The sequence below is a fragment of the Coenobita brevimanus genome, chromosome 109 (genome assembly GCF_032717465.1).
Source record: "Coenobita brevimanus isolate Jiangsu-jjx chromosome 109, ASM3271746v2, whole genome shotgun sequence".
In the NCBI taxonomy this organism is placed as follows: domain Eukaryota; kingdom Metazoa; phylum Arthropoda; class Malacostraca; order Decapoda; family Coenobitidae; genus Coenobita; species Coenobita brevimanus.
Window position 1 is genome coordinate 26730986 of NC_137062.1, and position 16424 is coordinate 26747409.

Here is a 16424-nt window from a genome sequence, read left to right on the forward strand (position 1 = left end):
GAGCACCTTTCCTCTTCAGCAAGACTAGGATATTAATAGTAGTGATGTTAGTGCTCACTAATGCATCTAGACATGTCTCACACTGCAAAAACCGTTTCAACTTAAGCAAGTTTTTATTAGTGAATGATGAAGGTGAAAGAATAAGTACAGTAGGCTGTACTACATCGTGAGCTATTCCTTCACCGTTTTACTGTCCCCGTCCCGGAGGGGCTCGGGGACGGGTATTGCTCTCACTGTTTGTTTAGGGCAAATGCCCCAAGACTGGTGTGGGGGAGGGGGGAGATCTGTGTAGTCTGTAAGTGCTGAAGGTGGGGAAAGGCACCTCTTACTCACACGTTTATATGATAAATTATTCTCCCCTGGGGGAGTGGACCGATCCCGGAAATACTGCAATACCGGGCCGGTCCGTGGCAAAGGTGCAGGAAGCCCCTAGCACTTTGCCATGGTCAAAAAATCAGATTAATATCGTTGATCCCACATGGGGATCGTATCAGATACTAAGCTGATAAGAACAGATTTATTTTTTATTGAAGAAAACCTTACAACACTTTACAGGAAAATGGCATTAACATTTAACATTACAGAGATATTATGATATTATGGTGAACTTATATGAAAATGTTTTGACATGTCCATGTTGTGGGAATATTTATTTACAGCCTTGTCTTTATGAATTAAGGAATGCATAGGACCCTTGGTGGAGATAGCATATTGTGAAAAAGGTTTAAACTTGTTGAGCACCAGTAAGGTGCTCAATATATATTTTCCTGCTCCAGCTTATGACGTAACTAACACAGAGTTTCCTAAACAGTTTCAGGTAAGACTTGGAAGCCAGTCTTCGCATTAAGCGTTCATTGCTGGGATCATAACCCCCTAGGGGTCCTACAACAAATGCTTCCACACTTACTCTCTCATGACTCATACGCAGATCTCTTGCTAGATCTGCATATTTATTCCCTTTTCTTCTTCTGGCTTCCTGGAAGGTTTCCTCCCCATTTTCAAAGGGTCAGGTGATGTCCACTATTATCACTTCCCTGCCTTTTCTCAGCACTAAGTCAGGGCGGCCCGTGTCATTGGTGCCAGGCACACGTTGATTTTCCCTTAACACTTCCCAGTTCCTGCCCTCTGCAGCCCTCTTTACCCGTGTAACAAGGGCATTGTGGCGGTGCTGCATGGCTGCTGCGTGTCTCATGCAGTGGTTGACCACGTGAGGGAGGGTCTCTTGCTGATGATGGCATCTTCTGCACTGCAGGTTGGTTCCTCTCTGGCGGCGGGCTCCATTCAGTGGTAAGAGGTTCAGACTGGCGCGGTGGATGAATCTCCAGTCAGCAAAGGTGGTGAAGCTGCCATCCCGAAGGAAGGCAGATGAGGCCTTTTCTTGTGCAACGACCTTCATCACTTTCCCTTGGTCAGGTTTCCTATGTAGAATTTCGTCACGATGGAGACGCCTTTGGGTGCAGATTGTGGAGGCAATCTTCCTTCTGTGACGTTTGCAGAGGACCTGGTCTTCAGTTTGGATGCGGAGATCATTGTCGTCGTCGACTGACCATTGTACGTTGAGGCGACCAGATGCGTCACGGGCACGTGACCACAGGGTTTGATGGTCAGATGCCCTGTTGCCCATTTCTTCTTTGGAGAGGAACAGACAGGCATCTTGTACAGATGGTTCTCCTCGTGTTCTTTGGGCTGCGATATTTTGCACATCTTTCCAGGCGATCTGTTCCAGTGCTTGGTCCTTAGAGGTGAGCAGCTTGAAGGCCGTGTCAGTCAGAAATATGTCTGAGTCTTCTGCGGCGAGTGGGATTGCACAGGACCCTGCCCGGCTGCTACCATACAGATACTCGTTTGATGCCCGGGATTGTAGGTGCAAAGTTTTCTTTATGAGTGGTCTCAGTGTATCATCAAGGTGCTTCCAGTCTGCTTTCCTGAGCTGCCATGTCCGCATGGCAAAGACGGCAGAGGGTAGGAACAAAGGATTTTAGGGCGTCTATGCGTTGCCATGGGGCCAGTTTGCTGGTCAGGATAGTGGTTCCGAGGTCGACTAGTTGGTCCACTGATGACAGGTCAGGGAGTAGATGGAATCCAACAGGTCTTCCCAAGAAAGTTGAGGGTTCACTATCTCTTTTCGCAGTAATTGGCTGACCATTTATCAAGAAGGTGGTGTCCCGTGTTCCCCTTGGTGCGTGTCCTGTTATGTGCAGGGTGGAGCACTTGGTTGGGTTCAGGGACAGACCTAAGGAGGCACAGATGTTGCAGGTTGCTGAAAGCAGGTGTTGGAGGGTGTCCTTTTTCCGTGCAATGATGGTGATGTCATCAGCGTGGGCCAGGCATGGGTGGGGATGTGCGGCATCCATACGTAGGCCTGCTTGTGTGATAGTGTGTAGGATGGGTTCAATGGCAATGTTGAAGAGAAGAGCACTGATTGGACACCCTTGTCTTACCCCTCGTTGCACTGGGATATCTTCAGTGTCCCCTTCAGCGGTTCGAAATTGTGTGGTGCAATCTGTCAACAGGTCCTCGACGATTGCAACGAGATGTGGTCCGGCTGCTTGTCGGTTGAGAGATGCCTTTATTAAGGAGTGGGAAACTGATCCAAAGGCATCTGAGATATCAAGGAAGGCAATGCACAGATTTTCCTGTTCACGTCTGGCCCTGTGAAGGTAATACTGGAGCAGGTAGTTGTGCTCCAGCACTCCATCGGCTGGGAGAGAACACTTCTGGCCTGGATTGAGAATGTCATTGTCAGTGCACCAGTTTCTGAGACGGGCTGCAAGGCATCCAGTATATAACTTGTACAGGGTGTTACACAGTGTGATGTTTCTCCAGTTTGCTATGTTGTTTTTGTCACCAGACTTGGGTATCAAGATGGAGTATGATGTCTTCCAAGCCTGTGGTATCTTTTTGGCTGCCAGGCAAATGTTATAAGATACCTGTGAGAACTCTGCATCCAGGGTCAGCCTTTTTCCACTGGCGGTAGGAAATGCAATCTTTTGCAGGTGAAGTGTTTTCGGCTGCTGCTAATCTACGGTCGACCTCTGCTTCAGAAAGTGAATTGACATCAACCTGGGGTCGGTTATCTGGCGGAGGAGGAAGGTTATTGACCGCTTCTACCTGCTGGACTGCAACCTTCATTCTTTCAGTGAAGTGTTGTTTGATGTCATCCTTTGGAATCTGACACTGTTCCCCTGAGCCCGACGTTATCAGACGGACTGCCCTCCGTCTGTTGTTTCTGTATATTCGTTGAATGGTCTTGCAGTCACTGACGTCTGTGGGGTTTTTCTTTCATTACTGGTGGTTGGTGTCGATGTTAAATGCTGATTGAACCTGCTGGGTTATAGTGTCCAAGAGACCCTCAAATGCTTCCCAGTCAGGGGTGCGGATGAGTTCTTTTACCATTGGATAAAAATTTCTCAGTAACCATTCCACCTCTGCCGGATCATTCTCCTCGTCCTGGTTCTCTTCTGCTCCATTGTTGTCCTCTTCCACTACTCCTGCTGCTGTGTGGGCTGAAACTTGAGAGATGGTTATAGGCAATGAAGGTGGTGTGTCACTGGCCTGCAACTGTGTGTCTGGTGTTGCTGACTGTGATTGCAGGTTTAAGGCCTCCCCTACTTGAGGGGTTTTTTCTCGTGAATGTCGTTGATCACCTTGGTATATGTCTTGTTGTAAGTTTCTGGTTTCATCAAAATTCTCCTAGTCCCTGGCAAGGTGTCTCAGGAACTCAGGAGTTTCACTCCTAACAAGGACTTGGTCAGATCTGTCTGAGTTTGCTAGATTCGTGGGGGCTGGGTGGAGGTAGCCATCTTGCTCTGGACTGCTTTCATTCTCTGGGTGGGTGTGTTCTTGTGGTTCTTGGCGTGCTTGTTCTTTTTCTGGAGGCGAGGCTGGAGGAGCGGGAGAACTTTGGCCATTCCTTTGACGACATACTCTTTCAGGTGGTAGTGGGGGTGGCCTGTCTCTGTTGCCCTGCCATTCTTGGTGCTTGTGTGTCTCCTGGTGGTTGTGTAGTCCTTTCTTAGATGGAAAATACTCTGGGCAAGTGGGGCATTGGTGTCTGTGTCTCACTTGTTGCACATTGATGCGCCGGCTGGCTTCGCAGTTTGAGTTGTGGGTTGTTGGCCTCTGTCCCAGAGTTTCCCCACATCCAGCACAGCAATTCGTGTAACTGTGAGTATGAATGTCATGGTGCTCTTTTAGATGCCTTATCAGGGACTGTCTGGCATTTGACCACTTTTGACTTGTTGTTGACCACCTGCACCCTTGATTGTCATGCTCAGTGCATTTGAATGTTGTTGGAGCGGGGAACCATATTTTTAGGACATTGTACGCCCTCTCTGGTTGGCGGGTCTGTTCAGTGTTTTGGTGAACTGTTTGGGCAAGGTCGTTGGCTTCCTGACTGACAATTGGGGTTTCCAGGAAGCTGTTCGATTGTCCTTGGGGTGTTATCGGTGGAGTGACCTCGCAATTCTGCCGGTGGGGATGGTTCTGGTGTTCAGGAGTCCCTTGGGGAGGGGAGACCTCTCCATGTTGCCTCCCTGTATAGTCCTGGTATCCACTGGCCGATGCCACAGGGCTTCCTTGGAGGGGAGAACTCTCACCAGGCAGTTGATGGGTAATGTCTGAGCTCCCACTGGTTGATGTATCGATCACCAATTGTGGGAGGGAGGAGTTGCTGTCACTAGTCAGATGAGGAGAATTACCCAGGTGCTTGATGGCAGATGTTCTGTTCTTCTGTTGTGGAGGGGAGGTCCTATCAGCCTGCCAGCGGGATTGGCTGTGGCATCCATCAGCAGATGCCCCAGGGTCTAGATGTTAGGTGGAGGCCTCACCAGTTTGCCAGTGGGAGCTGTCCTGTCTACTGCTGGCAGATGCCCCAGGTGTCCCACAATGGGGGGGAGGCCTCACCAGCCTGCAGGCGGGTGCTGTCCCATCGTCCACCAGCAGATGCCCCAGGGTTCCCTTGTGGGGGGGAGGCCTCACAAGCCTGTAGGTGGGTGCTGTCCTGTCGTCCACCAGCCGATACCCCAGGGTTTCCTTGTGGGGGGGAGGCCTCACCAGCCTGCAGTTGGGTGGTGTCCTGTCGTCCACCAGCGGATGCCCCAGAGTTTCCTTGTGGGGGAAAGGCCCAGCGGGAGCTATCAATTCTAACTCCGGCAGACAGCCCAGTGTCCCAAAGTGAGGGGGAGGCCTCGCCAGTTTGCCAACCGGAGCTGCCTCGTTGTGCACTGTCAGACAATCCAGGGTTCCGTTGTGGGGGTGGGGCCTCATCAGCTTGCAAGCAGGGGTGGCCCGTCAGTTCTCTGGTTATCACCCCAGATGTGCGGTTTTGGGGAGGGGCCTTGCTGGCTTTCCTCTTAGGACAGGGCCTTTGTGTTCGGTAGGGGTGGGAAGTGAATGTACATGGCCTCTTTTGGGTGTTTGGTGTGGGTGATGTGCCTTTGTGGGTGTGTTGTACTGCAGTATGTGGGAGATCCATTGTTTTATGATGGATAGAGTGAGGCAAGATTGGAGAGGAGGGAGACTGAGGTTGTAAGTATGGGGAAGAGTTGGAGAAGAATGTAGCTGGGAGGTAGTGGGGGAGGCAAGCAGTGGATAGGCCGTAGAGGTTGGTCGGGGGACAGGCGGGAAGGGAGGGCGAGGTGTTGGGAGGAGGGAGTGGCGGGTGACGGATGTAGGGGAGTAATACTGGAAAGGAGTAGTGGTGAGGGCAATGTGGGGTGGTGGGGAAGAAGGAGGGGTAAAGGGGAGAGGATTGAGTGGATAGTAGATGGTCGGAGTATTTAGGGGAAGGAGAGAGCGAGTTAGGGGATCTAGTAAAGGTTGGTAGGGAAAAGGTGGAGAGGTATGAGGGCTGGTGAGAGAAGGTTGAGGGAAGGGGGGTAGGTGGAAGAAGGGTGTGGAACCAGTGAGGGAACGGGTAGGGGTGTTTAAGTAGTGACAAGGGAAAGGTGGGGAGGTAGAGAGCGTGAGGGGGGGGGAAGAGTGGGAAGGTAGTGGGTGAGTGGGTGAGTGAGAAGCGATGCCCAACCAGCGTTGTCTGTTGAGTGTAACTTCTCAGGCTGCGTCACTCCCGACACATATCACTGCCAGCAAGAAGGACACACAAGCCCCGTTAGGCATGGCTTTCGTATCCTTCTTTCCTGCAGTATCAGCTCATGAACTTAATCATCCATATTTTTTGTGAACTGTTTCATACAGTTTGAATGTTACCTCTCTGTTAAAAATGATGTACGGTACCCTGGTGTGATCATCTATAGCATAGATGTTTGATGGAGGAGAAGGTGGCGTGTATGTCTTCCTCTGCCTGGGCGAGTGATGTGGGTGCGCTTGGAGTGTCCGCCCGTGATGGGAGCCGGTGAGGGAGATTTACTCAAAACACTGAGTTTCACAGGGCGACCTATTACATTTCATTGCTTTCTGGTGTTCAACACACACACAGATTTGGAGAAATGTTATTTGATATGCAGGGTATATATAAAGATATTTCTTGTCAATAATACAGATCTCTGAAAAACCCACCATCACCACACTGTACTTAGAAAATGTAAAGTTCCTGATTTGTTTATCCCACAAATAATCACAAGTATTCCTTATGAGAAATGTTTACACCGTGTTGTTTTGACATTGTATTATACTATAGTGACTTGAATATGAATCAATCGTTTAGGCCAGTAGTAATAATAAATGGTACTATTATTGAAACATTTAGGTTTTCATCTTCGATGGGAGAGGGATTGATTGAAGACATTGGAGTTTCGCAGGGCGATTTTTTGCGCTTTATTGCTTTCTGGAGATCAACACATTTTTTTTGTTAATGTTATTTGATATACAAGTACAAGTAAAGACACAGACTTCCTTGTTAATTATATGAATTACATCAAAACACACGAGTCACCGCACTAGCCTGACAGTATGTTATTATTTTTTGTTTCAACGCAACATGTTCAAAGAAAAATTCTGAATATGAAATATTAAAAACTGTTTTCTTTTTCTCTCACATTACAATATGCTGTAGATAAATATAGATCCACAACATACATCAACAGTAATAATAAGTACTGTAATTTTTTTTCTTTATAGTATATGGTACACTGCTTCTGTAATTATTATCTCTTTGGTGATAAATTCATTTTTAACCTGCTGGAACCTAAGACAACCAAATCATTCATATAGAAGACAAAATCAAACTACAACCTTACTAATATTCTGCTTACCACAACCTAACCAAACTTAGCCTAAATGGAACTAATAAAATGGAATGTATTCCGACACACTAATAATAACAACAACAACAACATTAATAATAATAATAATAATAATAATAATAAACTAGAGGGCTCCCAATGGGGTAATCACAGCAGCCGCGAGGCGATACACATCTAGCTCGGGTCGGAATATGACCTTGACCTTGACCTACACTCACCAATTTCGAAGTGAGGTTTTCATCCCTACTACACACCTGTAAAATTTTGTGATGATATCTTGAGCGGTAGCGGGGTTATCATGGTAACAGACACACAGACCTTGGCCTACTTTCAGCACTTTCGAACTCGTAGAAGACTTTCATTGCTACTACACATCTGTTAAATTCTGTGATGTTATCTTAAGTTGTTGCGAAGTTATCGTGCTAACAGACACAGAGAAACACACACAGACAAACTGAAAACAATACCGGCTTCTCTATCGCAGCTGGTAATAATGATATATAACGGTCATGATCATCACGATCATCATCATCATCATCATCATCATCATCATCATCATAATCATAATAATAAAAATAATAATAAAGATATCTGAGACACACATTCTCTAGTAAAGCATGTGAGGATGAAAAATAGTTATTATAACCCACACACTCCGGGCTACTACTAATGCAATCGTCACCTCACAACGGGCAATTTCCGGAAGAACGCTGGAAAATTGCTTGTTTTAAAACCTTAACATCTTGGAAACTTTTGAACTGAGGGAAACGAGATAATGATCATTTTACTCAGCAACTCTTCAACTTGTTAAGTACAGTATCCCGAGATCTCTAGGTCTTTGCATTGATGAAAAATAACGTAAGGAAAAGAACTATTTTTTTTTCGCGAAAGCAGCGTGAGAGCAGCACGTGTTCGTGCATCTGCCCGTGACGCCAACTATGGCCTTGCTCTCAATGTGACAACTTCTCCACTACTAGATAAACTAGCCTTATGGCACTGTCACTGAACCCTTTTCTTGTATCCGTGGAAATAGACTTGGCAGGGGTGGATGATGCAATTAACTACAGGCAGTGCAGACTGAATCAAACAAATAGGAAAGTGAAGATACCGTTGTACACCTAGTAAGAGAGTGAGACAGACGGATTGTCACTTGTGTGCTTGGGATGGACTCCCTCTCGACCTTCTGGCAGTGAGATGAAATCGCGTTCGGGGGAAACAGTGGTGGGAAGACACTTGCGTGTGTAGATTTCACGGGGCGGCCCCATAGCAGCGACATTGTGAAGTGTATAGACATCACCCGGCAGATAGGATTTAAAAATATTTAACAATATTTATTCTCATGAATTACAACACAGATAAAATAACTGAAAATGACATTTTTGAATATTGTTGCCTTTTCGTTTTACATACTTAAAGCTTAGTATGTTCCAGGTGAACTCTAGTCATCGTTTTCACTAAATTTTCTTTATAATATTTCCTAGCATAATGACATCTGACTTGGATGCAATTTTCGATTGCGCTGCGTGTGAAGTTCAGCTCTTCAATTAGTACAAATGAAGAAGACAAGCAATACCTCCTGAAGGTGGTGTTGAAGCACCAAAAGATGATCGAGAAGAAAACGAAAGCAGAAATGTTAGAATGAAAAAAATATATAAAGCATGTCTTAGCTTCTGTGTTTTAATATGTGTTAAAAAACCACGTAATTTGCCAGACCACTAAATGTTGATATAGAGTGTTTATTCTTTAAGTATGTTTTTGGTTCATGTAAATGAATGTAACAAGTAATGAAGATGAAAATTATTATTATTTATGTGAAATATCAATATATATATATATATATATATATATATATATATATATATATATATATATATATATATATATATATATATATATATATATACACTTGTGTGTGTGTTTATGTGTTTGTGTGAAATCAATGACGAAAGTCAAGATGGGGAATGACCCAGGAAATGATGAAGTATGTGGTGGAATGCTGCAGCATGAGGAAGAGATAGTAGTTGAATGGATATGGAAGATGTGCAGATTGATCTGGGAGGAAGGTAGAGTCCCTGGAGGATTAGAAGTCATGTATAATTATTCCCCTATACAAAGGAATAGATGAAAAAGAAGTGTGTGGCAATCATAGCAGCATTTGTCTTCGTAGTGTAATAGGAAAAGTACTGTATATGGTACGATTGCTATTCATCAAGTTAGGGAAATAACAGGATATAGAGGTTGTAGGAATGGAATAGGCTGCGTTGATCATATAATGATTCTTAAGTCTGTAGTGGAAATGTTTCAACAAAAGGGAAAGAAGTTGCCAACGATCTTCATGGATTTGGAGAAAGTATGACAGCGTGAATTGACAAGGAATGTGAAAAGTATTAATGATATATGGAGTAAATAGGAAGTTGTTGAATTCCGTGAAGATTATTTCTGAGGATTCGATGGGTGCAGCGCGTGTATATAGTGCTCTGAGTGAATGTTTCTATCTGAATGTTAGATTAAAACAGGGATGTGTCATGTCCCCATGGTTGTTCAGTCTGTATGTGAATGGGCTTATAAATGAGATATGACGAAGGACAATGGATGTTGAAGCGACCCTAATAAGAGAGGCCAGTGTCTGCAAACTCCCTGTACTATTGTTTGCAGATGATGCTGTACTGTTAAGAGAAGATGGAGAACTGTATGCAAGGCTTGGAGAATGTGTTTGGTAGTGTGTGTAAGGAACGGAGTCATAAGGTGTGATTGTAGGGAAGAGTAAAGTTATGGTCTTTGAGAGAAGTGAAATCTCTAAATGTGTAGTGAGGCTTGATGAGGAAGAAATGAAAAATGTGAGTGCGTTAGGCTACTTGAGCAGCGTAATATGGATGGAAGTTTGGAGGTTGAAGTGCTTGAAAGGGTACAACAGGAAAGAAAGGTTGCTGGGTCTTTGAAAGCAGTGATAGGGAACAGGCAAGTGAGGATGGAAGTAAAAAGAAAAAAAAAAAAAAACTGCATGACAGTATTGTGATACCAAGTCTATCGTATGGAAGTGAAGTTTTGGACCTTGTTCGAAGGTCACAAGAGTGTGAGGAGTGGGAATGAGTTATTTGAAAGAAGCATGTGAGTTACGTGGAGACACAGAGTAACACATATGGAAGTGAAGAAGCACTGTTGTGTGGATGTGGATGTGACAGAAAATGTTAGAAGAAATACACGGAGGTGGTTTGGCCATGTGGAAAGGACAGAGTGCGACACACGAACGAGGAGAGCGTATGCGAGTGAGATGGATAGGGGTAAAGGGAAGGGGAGGCAAAGGATGGGATGGAGGGATGGAGTGGAGATGTATATGAGAAGGAGAGGTGTTGTCAGCTGGGATCAGGTCAGTGAAATGTTGAGGGACTGGGCGACATGGAGGAGATTTGTTTGTGGTCACCCCTTACGGGATTAAGGCGTCTGGTAATATATAGATAGATAGAATACTACATGCGTAGAATAATCCTAGTGATTTCTAGTTACCCTTATAATTAAATTATCTGTATATAGTTTCCAAGCAGTATGGTATCTAACTTGGATGTATTTTTCAGTAATAGCTGTAATCACAAAAACCATGTGATTGTCTAATGGTCCTTCTTCTTTCATGTAATTGTCAAGGTCTGCGATTATAGGCTTGTGCAAATAAATATGCAACACTGCTTGGGACCGTTATAAGTTAGTTTGGAAAGATTTTCCCCTGATTCCACAAAATGAGAGGCATGTACTTTGAAAGGCGGCTCACATGTCATTCATACATCAATGTCATTATCCATGGGAGAAATCAGAGCACCTTTCCTCTTCAGCAAGACTAGGATATTAATAGTAGCGATGTTAGTCCTCACTAATGCATCTAGACATGTCTCACACTGCAAAAACCGTTTCAGCTTAAGCAAGTTTTTATTAATGAATGATGAAAGTGAAAGAATAAGTACAGTAGGCTGTACTACATCGTGAGCTATTCCTTCACCGTTTTACTGACTCCGTTCCTTACACACACTACCAAACAAATTCTCGAAGCATTGCATACAGTTCTCCATCTTCTCTTAACAGTACAGCATCATCTGCAAACAACAGTACAGGGAGTTTGCAGACACTGGCCTCTCTTATTTGGGTCGCTTCAACATCCATTGCCCTTCGTCATATCTCATTTATAAGCCCATTCACATACAGACTGAAGAAGCATGGGGACATAACACATCCCTGTTTTAATCTAACATTCAGATAGAAACATTCACTCAGAGCACTATACACACGCACTGCACCCATCGAATTCTCAGAAATAATCTTCACGGAATTCAACAACTTCCTATTTACTCCATATATCATTAATACTTTTCACATTCCTTGTCAATCCACGCTGTCATTCTTTCACCAAATCCATGAAGACCGTTGGCAACTTCTCTCCATTTTGTTGAAACATTTCCACTATAGACTTAAGAATGATTATCTGATCTACGCAGCCTATTCCATTCCTACAACCTCTATATTCTTCTCCAAGTAATTGCTCTGTTATTTCCATAATTCGATGAATAGCTATCGTACCATATACAGTACTTTTCCTATTACACTACGAAGACAAATGCTGCTATGATTGCCACACACTTCTTTTTCACCTATTCCTTTGTGTAGGGGAATAATTATACATGACTTCCAATCCTCCAGGGACTCTACCTTCCTCCCAGACCAATCTGCACATCTTCCATATCCATTCAACTACTATCTCTTCCTCATGCTTCAGCATTCCACCACATACTTCATCAGTTCCTGGGTCATCCCCCATCTTGACTTTCGTCATTGATTTCACACACACACATAAACACACACAGAAGTGTGTGTGTGTGTATATATATATATATATATATATATATATATATATATATATATATATATATATATATATATATATATATATATATATATATATATATATATATATATATATATGGGTGTTTCACAAAAATAATAATAATAATTTTCATCTTCATTACTTGTTACATTCATTTACATGAACCAAAAACATACATAAAGAATAAACACTCTATCTCAACATTTAGTGGTCTGGCAAATTACGTGGTTTTTTAACACATTAAAACACAGAAGCTAAGACATGCTTTATATATTTTTTTCATTGTAACATTTCTGCTTTCGTTTTCTTCTTGATAATTTTTTGGTGCTTCAACACCACCTTCAGGAGGTATTGCTTGTCTTCTTCATTTGTACTAATTGAAGAGCTGAACTTCACATGTGGCGCAATCGAAAATTGCATCCAAGTCAGATGTCATTATGCTGTAAATAAAAGAAAGAAAATTTAATGAAAACGTTGACTAGAAGTCGCCAGGAACATACTAAGCTTGAAGTATGTAAAACGAAAAGGCAACAATATTCAAAAATGTCATTTTCAGTTATTTTATCTGTGTTGTAATTCATGAGAATAAATGTTCTTAAGTATTTTTAAATCCTATCTGCCGGGTGATGTCTATACACTTCACAATGTGGCTGCTATGGGGCCGCCCCGTGACATCTACACACGCAAGTGTCTTCCCACCACTGTTTGCCCCGAACGCGATTTCATCTCACTGCCAAAAGGTCGAGAGGGAGTCCCTCCAAAGCACACAAGTGACAATCCGTCTGTCTCACTCTCTTACCAGGTGTACAACGGTATCTTCACTTTCCTATTTGTCTGATTCAGTCTGCACTGCCTGTAGTTAATTGCATCATCCACCCCTGCCAAGTCTATTTCCACGGATACAAGAAAAGGGTTCAGTGATAGTGCCATAAGGCTAGTTTATCTAGTAGTGGAGAAGTTGTCACATTGAGAGCAAGGCCATAGTTGGCGCCACGGGCAGATGCACGAACACGTGCTGCTCTCACGCTGCTCTCGCGACAAAAATTAGTTCTTTTCCTTACGTTATTTTTCATCAATGCAAAGACCTAGAGATCTCGGGATACCTTACTTAACAAGTTGAAGGGTTGCTGAGTAAAATGATCATTATCTCGTTTCCCTCAGTTCAAAAGTTTCCAAGATGTTAAGGTTTTAAAACAAGCAATTTTCCAGCGTTCTTCCGGAAATTGCCCGTTGTGAGGTGACGATTGCATTAGTAGTAGCCCGGAGTGTGTGAGTTATAATAACTATTTTTCATCCTCACATGCTTTACTAGAGAATGGGTGTCTCAGATATCTTTATTATTATTTTTATTATTATGATTATGATAATGATGATGATGATGATGATGATGATGATCGTGATGATCATGACCGTTATATATCATTATTACCAGCTGCGATAGAGAAGCCGGTATTGTTTTCAGTTTGTCTGTGTGTGTTTCTCTGTGTCTGTTAGCACGATAACTTCGCAACAACTTAAGATAACATCACAGAATTTAACAGATGTGTAGTAGCAATGAAAGTCTTCTACGAGTTCGAAAGTGCTGAAAGTAGGCCAAGGTCTGTGTGTCTGTTACCATGATAACCCCGCTACCGCTCAAGATATCATCACAAAATTTTACAGGTGTGTAGTAGGGATGAAAACCTCACTTCGAAATTGGTGAGTGTGGGTCAAGGTCATATTCCTACCCGAGCTAGATATGTATCGCCTCTCGGCTGCTGTGATTACCCCATTGGGAGCCCTCTAGTTTATTATTATTATTATTATTAATGTTGTTGTTGTTGTTTTTATTAGTGTGTCGGAATACATTCCATTTTATTAGTTCCATTTAGCCTAAGTTTGGTTAGGTTGTGGTAAGCAGAATATTAGTAAGGTTGTATTTTGATTTTGTCTTCTATATGAATGATTTGGTTGTCTTAGGTTCCAGCAGGTTAAAAATGAATTTATCACCAAAGAAATAATATTTACAGAAGCAGTGTACCATATACTATAGAGAAAAAAAAATTACAGTACTTATTATTACTGTTGATGTATGTTGTGGATCTATATTTATCTACAGCATATTGTAATGTGAGAGAAAAAGAAAACAGGTTTTAATATTTCATATTCAGAATTTTTCTTTGAACATGTTGCGTAGAAACAAAAAATAATAAATATTGTCAGGCTAGTGCGGTGACTCGTGTGTTTTGATGTAATTTATATCATTAACAAGGAAGTCTGTGTCTTTACTTGTACTTGTATATCAAATAACATTAACAAAAAAAATGTGTTGATCTCCAGAAAGCAATAAAGCGCAAAAAATCGCCCTGCGAAACTCCAATGTCTTCAGTCAATCCCTCTCCCATCGCAGATGAAAACCTAAATGTTTCAATAATAGTCTATCTATCTATCTATATACCTAGGCTGCTTCCCCCAAGGAAAGGGAGGTAGCCGAGACAGGACGACTCACTCTCCATTTACTCATCCATTCAAACACATTCATTCGCATCTGAGCCCCAAAGGGGAGAACGGACAGATCCTCACCGCATCACACCGCACAAGGGTCAACTGCGCAATGCAAGCAGTGACATCCACAGCAGGGCCCGACAGCAGAACTGGTTTACCCCTGCCACATCATAACAGACCCATCCCCTTACCCGCACCTGACCTGACTAGCTGATCAGACCAAATGCGGGAGAATATCCCCTCAGGGCTGCGTCATCACTTATTCATTCACAATTTCTCTCCATTTATTTCTGTCACGCACAGCCACTCTTCCTTGCTCAACAGACATCCATCTCGCATCCAGCGCTCTCTTCACACTGTCCATCCATCCTATTCGTGGTCTTCCTCTCAGTCTTACACCTCTCACATCAGATCTAGTTATCTTTTTCACCAATCGCTCATTATCCATTCTCTCCATATGCCCAAACCATTGCAACACCCTCTGCTTAACTCTACCAGCCATCTCCCGAACAACTCCAGTTCTCCTTCGCACTTCATCATTTCGCACTCGATCCATACGCGTCACTCCACACATACTCCTCAGACATCTCATCTCCATTACATTCAAACTTTTCCTCTCTGCTACACCCATATTCCATGTTTCAGCCCCATATAATGCAGTCGGTACCACAACACCCTCATACAGCCTTCTCTTTACATCCATTCTAAGCGAACGACATTTAAACACTTTTTTCATTCCTCCCAGCACCTTTCCTACTTCATTAATTCTAAACTTCACTTCTGCATCTATTCTTCCATCCACAGCAACATGTGACCCTAGATATTTAAAACAATCTACCTCCTCAAGCAACTCACCATTCAAAACTATATTCATCCCCCTATCATCTATCAACCTCGTACACTTCATCACTTTACTCTTATTCTCATTTACTTTCAATTTCCTCCTTTCACACACCCTTCCAAACTCCTCTACCAACTGTCTCAATTTCTCCTCTGAATCAGTCACCAATGCAGTATCATCTGCAAACAGCAGTTGCTTCAGATTCCACTCTCCTCCATCAACATTTACCAGACTCAGACCACCTAAAACTCTTGCATTCACCTCCCTTACAACACCATCCATGTAAATATTAAACAACCAAGGCGACATCACATCCCTGTCGCAGCCCCACTCTCACGGGAAACCAATCACTCACAGCATTTCCCACTCTTACACACGCTCTACTATTTACATAAAAACTTTTCACCCCTTTTAGTAACCTACCTAAAGTCACTATAGTATAATACAATGTCAAAACAACACGGTGTAAACATTTCTCATAAGGAATACTTGTGATTATTTGTGGGATAAACAAATCAGGAACTTTACATTTTCTAAGTACAGTGTGGTGATGGTGGGTTTTTCAGAGATCTGTATAATTGACAAGAAATATCTTTATATATACCCTGCATATCAAATAACATTTCTCCAAATCTGTGTGTGTGTTGAACACAAGAAAGCAATGAAATGTAATAGGTCGCCCTGTGAAACTCAGTGTTTTGAGTAAATCTCCCTCCCCGTCTCCCATCACGGGTGGACACTCCAAGCGCACCCACATCACTCACGCAGGCAGAGGAAGACATACACGCCACCTTCTCCTCCATCAAACATCTATGCTATAGATGATCACACCAGGGTACCGTACATCATTTTTAACAGAGAGGTAACATTCAAACTGTATGAAACAGTTCACAAAAAATATGGATGATTAAGTTCATGAGCTGATACTGCAGGAAAGAAGGATACGAAAGCCATGCCTAACGGGGCTTGTGTGTCCTTCTTCCTGGCAGTGATATGTTTCGGGAGTGACGCAGCCTGAGAAGTTACA

At 43.1% G+C, this 16424-nt stretch overlaps 1 non-coding gene across 1 annotated transcript; it reads right to left on the reverse strand.

The window, feature by feature from the left end:
- Nucleotides 1-362: 362 nt before the first annotated feature.
- On the reverse strand, nt 363-551 carry LOC145417249 (U2 spliceosomal RNA). The gene has a single exon (XR_013900464.1). It is a non-coding gene; the product is annotated as a U2 spliceosomal RNA (small nuclear RNA).
- Between the last annotated feature and the right edge of the window lie 15873 nt (nt 552-16424).